Source organism: Micropterus salmoides, unplaced genomic scaffold, assembly GCF_014851395.1.
Source record: "Micropterus salmoides isolate LMB-PRFRI ecotype aquatic unplaced genomic scaffold, ASM1485139v1 Ms_hic_scaffold_4, whole genome shotgun sequence".
NCBI lineage: Eukaryota > Metazoa > Chordata > Actinopteri > Centrarchiformes > Centrarchidae > Micropterus > Micropterus salmoides.
In genome coordinates this window covers 8,146,604-8,157,148 of record NW_024043372.1, presented here as the reverse complement: position 1 = coordinate 8,157,148, position 10,545 = coordinate 8,146,604, and the positions used below count along the sequence as shown (strand labels likewise).

Here is a 10,545-nt window from a genome sequence, read left to right as displayed (position 1 = left end):
AATTGTTCATCCTGGCCATGAAGAGATCACTCCCTAATGCACTTCCAGTATAAATGATGGGGGACAAATTCACAGTCTTAGTTGTTTAATTATTTCCACTTACATTTAATCTTTTATGCATGTTCTTTTACTATTATTATTACTATTATTGTTATGTCTTATAGATATATTGTGTTATTTTATCCTTAACCTTTCCTTCTTCTATACGCCTTATGTTAGTCTGTCTACATTTACTAGGGTCTTGCTGTTTCTCTACTCTGCTTGAATGTGCATTCAAGGATCTCTGTTCCCCAAATATACAAACATTATATTCTAAACATAGAAACCTAAACTGTGTAAATGATTATGCTTCCCTTTTGCCTGAGGCCAGGCGTTAGTGGATGTCCTGGGAGACAGAACCTCTGGCCCAGCGGATTAACAATGTAGTACTTTTTATTAATAAATTCTTCAAAGACAACGGTTGGTCCACTCTAAAAAATAAAACATTGGGTCAACAAAAAAATATATATTAACGTTTTCTTTTTAAGTTAAGACTGCTGGCAGAATTACATTAATTCAAAGCAATGTTTGGAGTATGGTGAATTACCTTTTAGACCACAATGAAACAGCATTTCTAAGTACCATGAACTTAATAATTGTCAACATGAATGCAAGTATCAACTATCTAACTTTACCTCGGCACACAGACTGTACTATCAACACCGCTCAAATTTCAGAGTATGGACTTCCAGATTTCGGTATTCGGTTACAGTAGGCTATCACCAACAGAATCCTTAGCAAATGCAAATATGTGTAATTTGGCATAAAATTCCTCACCATTCACCACATTACGCTTCAGTGAGTTTCAGCTGTGGCCCTGTGGTCACTCATCTGCCTTGAACATGGCCGCACATGCAGGAGAGGGAAACTGTGGCCCGTTTACACGTCATCAAATTGTATTTTACATTTACAGAACTTAAAATTTAATTATTTTTTGATTAACTGAAAATGTTCAACTCTAACAAGTCATGATAGTATATTGAATCAATAGGCATAATTTGTGTGTCATCCAAGGTCAATAAAATAACAATTACAAGTAAAAAGTCTAATAGTATCTCAGAACTTGATTTTTTATTTCACAACAATATATATATATATATTTAAGTAATGACTAGAGGTCCCCTGAATTAGTTTTTAGAGTGTTGTTACTCACTTATTTGCTTAATCCCTCACCAGCAATATACAATTTCCACAACAACAGTTCTGTGCAAAAGTATTCAAAAGTTTAACTGAAGTTGATATAAGGTTTCAGCAGTCTGAGTTCTGAGCATGAGAACACTGTCTGGGGAACAATAAATGTGGACTTTTCGAATTATAATTCTGCAAAGATACAAGTAAATATCACTGCAGTTATACACAGAAGAATTTTATGGGTAGCTATGACTCACAGAGGCTCACAGGGGAGCCAACAAGAACCAGTTACTCCAATTTCCTGCCTAGGGGCAGGTTCAAAATGGGAAAGAAAAAATAGTCATGTTTCTTGCAAGTGTAAAAGAAACAACCACATGAACTTGAAATGACACCTGTGCACGTTTGCTTACATGCTGCCCAAAAAAGCATTCCCCAGCTGTGTCACACATTCCTTCACATGTAAACGTCCTGCCTCTGCTCTGTGTGTGTGTGTGTGTGTGTGTGTGTGTGTGTGTGTGTGTGTGTGTGTAACAGAGCAGATGAGATGCGTGGGAGTTGTGGTGCTCTGTTCTATGTCAGAGTCAGACCAGTGCCTTCTTATATAAACAGATTTTAACTTTTAACAAAAAGAAACTAAAACTACTTCTCAGTTTCACTAATACTAAGAAGACACAAATGTTCAACTATGATTTGAAGAAATCCAGAGGAGTTCAGTAGAAAAATGGCAAATGGCATCAACTTTTACATTTAGCTGATGCTTTTATTCAAAGCAACTTGCAATTGCTATGTATGTCAGAGATTGCACGCCTCTGGAGCAGCTGGGTTAATTGTCTTGCTCAGGGACACATTGGAGGGTGTGGTTCAGTGGGGAATTGAACCCTGATCTCTCACACTAAAGAAATGTCTCTTATCCACTGCCCCATCACCTCCCCAAACAGGTGGTGATAATTATGCTGGGTGTATCTCGGTCAAAACACACACACACACACACACACACACACACACACACACACACACACACACACACACACACACACACACACACACACACACACACACACAACACAAACACAAACTGCGATCATAACTTTGCGTCAAGTATTTAATGTGTCCACAGTTGTGACCACAAGTAACCTGCAAGTCACCTGGTCTGCATTACTCTGCTGAAGCAGGTTCATGGCTTTTATAAAATGTTAATGATACACCAGTGTCATAAAAATAACTACAGGCATTTATTATTTTATTTTCATTGATTACATGAGTGTTTTTCTTGTGACAATTATTTGATAATAATTAGAATGACTATATTTGTGTAGCTGCTATACCTTCAGAGATTTCCACATTTAAAAAGCACAAAAAACACACAACTCGTCAATGTGTGCATTTTAAAAAGCATCTTTTTGGTCATGATCTTAATATTTTGTGGTTTGTACACTTTGTGTCCATGTTTTCTACACTCTGTGTTGCCTTTTCTTTTTTCTCTTTTCTGTTCCTTCTGCAAAATACTTTGTGACTATTGTTTTGAAAAGTGTTAAATTTGATGTTTTTATATATATTTTTATAATTTAATAAATCCTCTTCAACCATATACGTACCACCAAATCAAACACAAATCAAAGATATGCCCTGCTGGAACACATGTTTGTGATTTAAATGGAGGAGGACCGTTTGTTGAAATATTACAGTGAGCAAATGTTTTCTTTGTTTAATTTTCAGTAGGACATAAGAGATTTCTATAATGAAAATTTTATAATTCAGGTCAAAACCCCCTTTGCATGTTTTCAGTGTAAAATCCCAATGACAGAACCTTGATCCACGTTACATCCCAGAAAAGCAAACATGCCCTGCATTGGCTACTACAATGGATTGTTTTGTCTATAAAATCTTCAAATCACTTGCTTTGTCCCACCAACAGTCCAAAACCCAAAGATATATAAAATACAGCAGGAAATTATCACATTTGAGAGGCCAGAGCTAACATTTTTGGTGATTAGTAATCATTTCAGGCCTAAAACAGGACACACAGAAATATTCTATAAATAAAGAAAAGAAAACACAGAATAATAATAGTTATATCTGAATCATAGGGAATTAAGTTGAATGTGGCCAGTGTCCCACCACATTACAGGCAAACAAAGAAATGAAGCAGTTTCATTGATATTTAAGCCAACATGTGACGACTATAAGTGCTACAGTTAAAGTCAGATTTATCTCTGTCCCTCTGCAAAATATGTTCTGGTATAATATCACACAGAAAAGGTTAATTGTTATGGATAAGTTCCCTGAATATAACCATATGTTAGCCACAGGGAGATCAGATCTAAAAAAGCTGCCACAGTATGTCTGATTTTATAGTTCACTGTCCCATTTGTTTCGGTTTGAGTATTTGCTAAAGGATAAAAAAACAACCCATGTGGTGAAAATGAAGACCAAAAGTACTTGTTTCTTTCAGGGCGCAGAGGATCCAACATTAAGGTTGCCCTTACTGTAGATTGCTGGAGTTTCCCGGCAGGTTTTTGGTTATCTGCTTTCAGACTCATTTCAATTTGCATTTGAAACAACATTTCACAAACTGTTGAACATCTCTCCACATTCCAGGCCAAAAACCAACCTCTTCAAGCCTTTTATAAGTTTTGAAGGTTCCCATATGGCCACTTAAATAATTATTACTGCTCTCTTCTCTACAAAATATGTGAATAGTGATTACTGGCAAGTACCAGTGGATCCAAGCAGCAAAGATAAGACAGCTTTCATCACGCCATTTGGTCGGTACAACTTTAAAATGCTCCCTCTGCCATTCAAAGGTTGATGGAATGTGTATTAGAAGATTTTAGGGAAATAATTTTTCTGGTCAACCTAGATGACATCATTATCTATTCTTTCTCTGTGTTTCACCATTTCAAGAATCTCCGGAGTGAAAATACAATGAAGCATGGAGGGATGTTAGTTTCAATTGTAAGGATAGCGTGTGTGTCAGACACTTTCCACGGTCAAGTGCAAAGGACACATTCATGGCCAAGTTGGCTGCAAAGTGAAAAGGCCCTTACTGAGTGGTCAATCAGCTAGGCCCCTTAAAATACTAAGCTGTACGGGACGAGACTGGCGAGGGTAATTCAGGAAGTGAATGCCCGAAACCGTTTCTTCCCAGTGCTGAGGATTTTTAGAGCCAGGGGAGACAACGGATTCTGGACAGCCTTCAAGACTCTTCTGACGATTAGGAGTTTATAGTCTTCTCAGACTAATCACATGAACAGTGTATTTTTCTTTCTGTAACAGCCAGCCCCAAAAGAAACAGCAGACTGCTCCTTTACTGCACAGCAGAGGATTGCTAACGCCTGTGAGGGAGTGGGAGCGGCATAGCAGAGAAGAAAGAGGACAGACACATTGCAGGGAAGAGTGCCATGACTTAGAACTTAGAGCCATATGTAAACTATAAGCCAAGCAAGTTTATATCCATTTTCACTCTCGTCTGTTGTAAGACACAGCAAGCTGTGAAGATCCCTGAACCGTCAAATAACAGGACGGCCGTTGCCAGCAAACACCAAGAGTAGGCTAGATAGTTCCCTTAACCTTTTGGCTCCTGTGATGTTGGATTGGAACAGGTCATTACTTGAAGAATCATATTGTTGGATCTTTTTACTGAATTGATGACTCTTTTGGTTTCGAATGGTTGAGAAGTGTCTCAGCTGCCAACCAAGAAATAATGTTCTTGCTTTTCCTCATTACCCCTCTGATAATAATAATTAATCTCACTCCTTTTTCCCCATTTTAAGAACACAGAATTGTCTCATATTACCACTCTGTTTGACATTAGCTTTTCTCCCAGCCTGAACTCTAACGTCTCTTCAACACACCCTCCAGTCTCATCAGTTTGAGACTGAATTCCCCATACACACTCTCACACAGAAACCATTCAGTTCCTTTTGGGACATTTGGTCAATTGACACTTGTTTAAGAGACTCTGATGCAACAGGAACATGTCAGAATATATAATGAGACATGAAAATGTTATTTTTATGAAATTATGAAATGGAATGGAAGGTTTGGTTTTGAGAAAGAACAAATTTGTTAAAAGACCAGATGTAAATGTTTTGAAGACATTGAAATTACTGAAGATAATAAAAAAAAAATCTGCTCAAAACTACCTTTGACCTAGTTACAACCTTTCTTATGAGAATTGCCTTTACATTTATTTTTAAAATACGATTATTTAGCAGAATCCCTTACACAGAGAAGTAGAAGAGAAGTTTGGCCTAAAATGCACTTTTGAGTTATTAATGACGTACTTAATTGTATGTCTGGCCCCCGATTTTGTTAACTCGAATACATTCATGCTTTAAATTACGCCACACATGAAACATCTGATGTAAAGTGCACCCCACTCATCATATAAAAAACAATAAAACATAAGAAAATGGGGTTTTCAGTCTCTCACTTTTAAAACAGCTCACTTGATTTCCACAGTTCATTCATAATAACCCCCATACCCCAGAGCTTTTTCCAAGGCCTGCATTCACTTTTCATTTAGAAAGATTGTTTTTGTGTAACCCGATATAAGACGCGGGCTTTGCTCACTGACAGTTGTACTAGGGCAGAGAGGGACAAAGGACGGCCAAGATGTGAGAACGAAAGCCAGTTTTGCTGCAGATGTAGATCTGGTGGGATGCCAGCCACACAGGGAATAATGAGCTGTCTAAGAACACTGGCCAGACCTGAATGGCTCATTAAAGCTCCATCTGAGGGCAGCTTTCTTATTGCGTGATACATTACAAATCTTTTCCACCCTCTCACTGTGTCTCAATACAGGAGCGGGATCCTCTGTGGTACTTTGCCTGTGTGTGTCCTGCAGTTCAGGCTCACTCTGCTCTGCCTTTGAAAAAATGAGTCCGTGTAGCTTCACAGAGAGTGCTAATGGTGCTCTTGGATATTCATCAACTCATAAATCAAATCTTTCCGTGTTTAATGGTAGGCTGTGCTATTTCACTTCAACAAAGGATGGACAACTGGCAAACAATGTTAAGGAGTCCCTTGAATTTAGGGAGACCTCTCCAGCCCTTTAATGGTGCACTCCACCCAGAAATCTGGACTTTGGAGGATCCTGAACTGGGACAATGCTTGTGTCCTCACTCAAGGATTTCTGGGAAATTCAAAAAAAACAATTTGGACTAATCCAATAGTCACACCAGCTGCCTTGCATCTTTATCACTGGTGTCCTTGTGATTTTTATTTGGCTGAGAAATTGGAGCAGGGTCCATTGGCTAGCATGTGGAGGTCTGTGCGACTCGCCAAGGATCTTACCAAGGATATGTCCCCAGACCATCACTGACCCACTGCCAAACCGGTCATGCTGGATGATGTTGCTGGCAGCATATGGTTAACCATGGCGTCTCCAGACTCATTCAGTCTGTCACATGTGCTCAATGTGAACCTGCTCTCATCTGTGAACATAACAGGTGGCCGATGGTGGACCTTCCAATACTGGTGTTCTCTGGTGAATGCCAATCAAGCTGCATGGTACTGCCCGTTTGGACAGAAACATGCACATCAGTAGCCTGCTGGAGGTCATTTTGTAGGGCTTTTTAGGGCTTTTTATTTTGAAAGTCCGTTGCTCACTGGCTCTGAATACACATACAGTCAAACCGTGGGTCACGGGGGGGGGACATGATGTTGATCAGCCTGCAAATCAGCCATCCAAACAAGCAGCGGAGGGAGGCTTCGGTAGACTACGCTGGATGCAGTGTGTGGGAGAAGTAGATAAACAAAAGCAAGACAAGCAATCAAATGCCATAGTGAGGTGGATAGCTACACACTGCATGATGATTAGCAATGTTCTTAAAATCACCACGTAGTCGGCCCTGCGGGGTTGCTCTTTGCTCCGGTGATCAGAAAGGGAGACAGCGCTCCGCGAGTAAACAGCAGCCACTCTATGGAGAGTAACCGTGGCAATGGCTTCTCTGGGCTACACAGCTGTAGCCTATTTAACTTAACTTAAAAATATAGGCTACATAACTTTACCTGATAGTCCTTCATCTAGTTTTGCAGGGAAGCTCTGCCGCGCGAATTCCCTCCTGTTGATTTCCTATTTATTAAACAGTAAAAGATTCTGGAAACTCACAAACAGCGAGGATCAGTCTCTCTTTCAATTGATTTGTGCAGTGCGTTGCTTACAAAAGTTCAACAATTCAACTTCGGCAGCGGGGTGTGTGTGACCGCAGCCACTTCACCTCACTCTAATAGGGACACTTGCTAACATAGACTGTTTATGCTACTAACTGATAAAATAAAAATGTTTCTGCTGATACCTGTTCAGAAAAAAAGAAAAGAAAACAGATTCATATGTTAAACTGTTGCTCAGAAGGTGCCTGTTATGTTATGATTGTGGCTCTGGAGCCTAACTTGTTTTAACAAGCCATAAAAGGTAATGAATACCCTGGCAGTGTTACATAGCTTTGGTTTTATATTTTATTTGATTATATTATATTTAAGTTAAGATTTATATGAAATATTTTATTGCTACTTTGTAAAGATAATACTGCTGGTAAAAAGCACCTTATTTGTTTGAAGTGGGCAGTCAGGAAACAGAGTTTGATATTGCCGTTTTGGGAGACATGGACAAACGCCACCGGTAGGCGTGCTATTCGTTTAATCCATATAACTATATAGCACACTGTTTCGCACGGACATTTATTACTGTCTAGCATCGCACTTACCTGTGTGAACACAACGTGATTATGACAAGGTAACAGTAGCAATTTTTTAAATTAGCATTTAACTGAAATCATGATTGATTGTTGAGTTGAAGTCCCACCAGCAATCATACTGAAGACTAAACAACCACTACACAAACGCATGGCTCAACACAGAAGGGCCAACTCCTCAGGTCAAGACTCTGCAGTCTACTTACATCTGAAGGACAGAGGACACTCGTTTGAGGACCACCAGGTGCACATTTTAGACAGAGAAGATGGTTTGAAAGAGGTGTCAAGGAAGCATCTACACCAGGGTTGAGAAGCCGTCATTGAACAGGGGAGGGGGTCTACGCCACCACTTATCCCCCCACTTACAATGCTGTCCTTTCATCACTTCCCAGGAAACTCAACAAACGTAACCTACTGGCCTCAGGTGAAGATACCAACGATGGTCGTTCAGTCTTGGCCACAGGTAGTCCTAACGACTGTAACGACTGTCGTCACAGCAACAAGGAACACTAACGAACCAGCTGTATCGATGACCCGGGCCAACGACCCCACTGAGGTTAAATAGCTGAGTTTCCCTGCCAGTCAGTCAGAACTGAAGAAGTCCTTTGGATGAGGGACGAAACATCTTCCAGTATCTTCAACCAAGTCCAGTTGCCCTTGATTTTAACCTTGGTTGGATAACTATGACCTGGATGACTGAGAATCTTCATAGACAACGAGTTGAAGTAATGTAAGTCACAATCCTCAGCTGTAAATTTATACACATGCGTTTGTTGTTCTCCTGGGTGGGCCAGTTTGGGTTGTAACGTCACAGTCATGACCTTAGTATAACTTACAGCACTCGGGTGATGTTTGTGTTGGTAAAGCAGTTGTCTAGTTGTTGGTCTGATGTTTGCTGCATGACACACTATGAATTTCTGAAAGGACTACTAAATATTTATCATCTATCATTGTACATGCCGCTGTCAAGCAAAAGTACTTCTTAAACGTAAACTTAAACATTGTTAACTGCAGCCCTACAAATACCTCATAAAACAGAATAGAAAACTGTTATCAAGCTGTTTTTAATTTAGGCTCCTGTTATTCACATCTTTCTAAATATGCGTAATTCAATTTTCATCTGAAACTCACAAATACTTTCTAAACTCACACTTGATGAGCAGTTGACACCTTGCCTCTACCAGTGTTATGAATGCATGTGAATGGGTGAATGTGACACTTAATGTGAAGTGCCTTGAGTAGTCGGAAGACTAGAAAGGTGCGATACAAGTACAGTCCATTTACCATCTGATGTTGTGGGGCCAGCCCGGCTGACGGTGAGTGTCCTGGTTTTTTCTCGTTCTTTTTTTCCCCCACTGTTTTGTTCTCCTGTATTCTGCTTGCCTCCCTGTATCTCCTCCCCTGCGTGTTCTCCTCCTCTCTCTCCCTCCGCTCCTGAGCCCAGCCAACGACCCGCACCTCGTCAGCCTTCCTGCCACACCTGCCAGTAATCAACCTCATCCCTGCCTGTACATCAACCCCGGTTCTCCACACCATCTTCGCTTGATCGTCGTTGCTCCCAACCTGGTGCCAACCTCTGGTTAACCTCAGAAATTATCTCTCTTTTCCTTCCCCCAGTTATTTCCTGTGTTAACTCTGTCTTTCTGCTCTCCCTCCCATGTTCACTCACTCTCGTCCACCGTTCTGTCGGCTGGGCTCGTCCTCCGGTCCTCTCCTCTCAGGCTTCCTCAACGGCTCCCCCACCCGCTCCTCGCCTCACCGCCTGCTCCTCGTTCCCCGGCATCCACCTCACCTCCATCTCCTCTCCCCTAGCCCCTCTGTAAAATCTCAATAAACCTCCTTCCCACTGAGCGTTGCGTTTGGGTCCGTTCTGTCCTGTCTCATAACAATCTGATATTTTATTACTAGAGGCTGAGGATAACTGTTTCATCTCCAACCAGTGTTTCAATTGCAGGAGCTCATTCCTTTTAAAGAGATCCGAGTCCCTCTGAAAGCAGTGTTAGTGCATTTGTCTGAAAGGGTCACAAAACTTTATAATCCTGCTGATAACTCAACAAGGAACATGAATGGCTGTTATAAAATCTGTTACTGAAGTAACAATTTAAATTCTCCATTGAACCTGTTTGTTTTCTTCCTTTTTAAAATTGACTGAATGAAGATGATGAATTTTCGAAAATGAGCCTGATAAGTGCAGCAACAATGATGACAACCCTCATTGGCTTTCCCAGCCCCAACCAATGTCAGTTGTCTTTGTTTGGTGAAAACTGCGGCTAAGGCTGCTGTGATCAGTCCAGCAGTTTCTAAAACGTGCAATATACAGTGTGTGAATTTGTGTTTATCACTGAGATGTGGGGCAGCCGTAGTCTCAGTACATCCTTGTGTTTCTGACGAAAATAAAGAAAGTACATTCAGTTGTCATATGATTAGTAATCAATTTCAATCCATACAGAAAAACAAATATACAGTGCCACATTTTCCCATAAACCTTGTGTGTCCTGCCCACACTGTCCAGACAGGAGGTATAATCAGAAAAGTGAAAACACCTGTTTGTGAGTGTGGAGACTTTATGTGAGAGATTTCAGCACTTCTTTCAACTCTGGTCCTGTGTAGCACATACTACCATTTAACCACCTGTCCTGCAGATGTTTTTAGGTTCACTCTTGAAGCGTAAAATTAC

The 10,545-nt window shown here is 40.5% G+C and overlaps 1 long non-coding RNA gene across 1 annotated transcript; it reads left to right on the top strand.

Annotated features, from left to right (window-relative positions):
• The first annotated feature begins 9,399 nt into the window (after positions 1-9,399).
• Positions 9,400-9,719, top strand: LOC119886480. The gene is made up of 2 exons (XR_005441491.1): positions 9,400-9,434; positions 9,590-9,719. It is a non-coding gene; the product is annotated as an uncharacterized LOC119886480 (long non-coding RNA).
• The last annotated feature ends 826 nt before the right edge of the window (positions 9,720-10,545 follow it).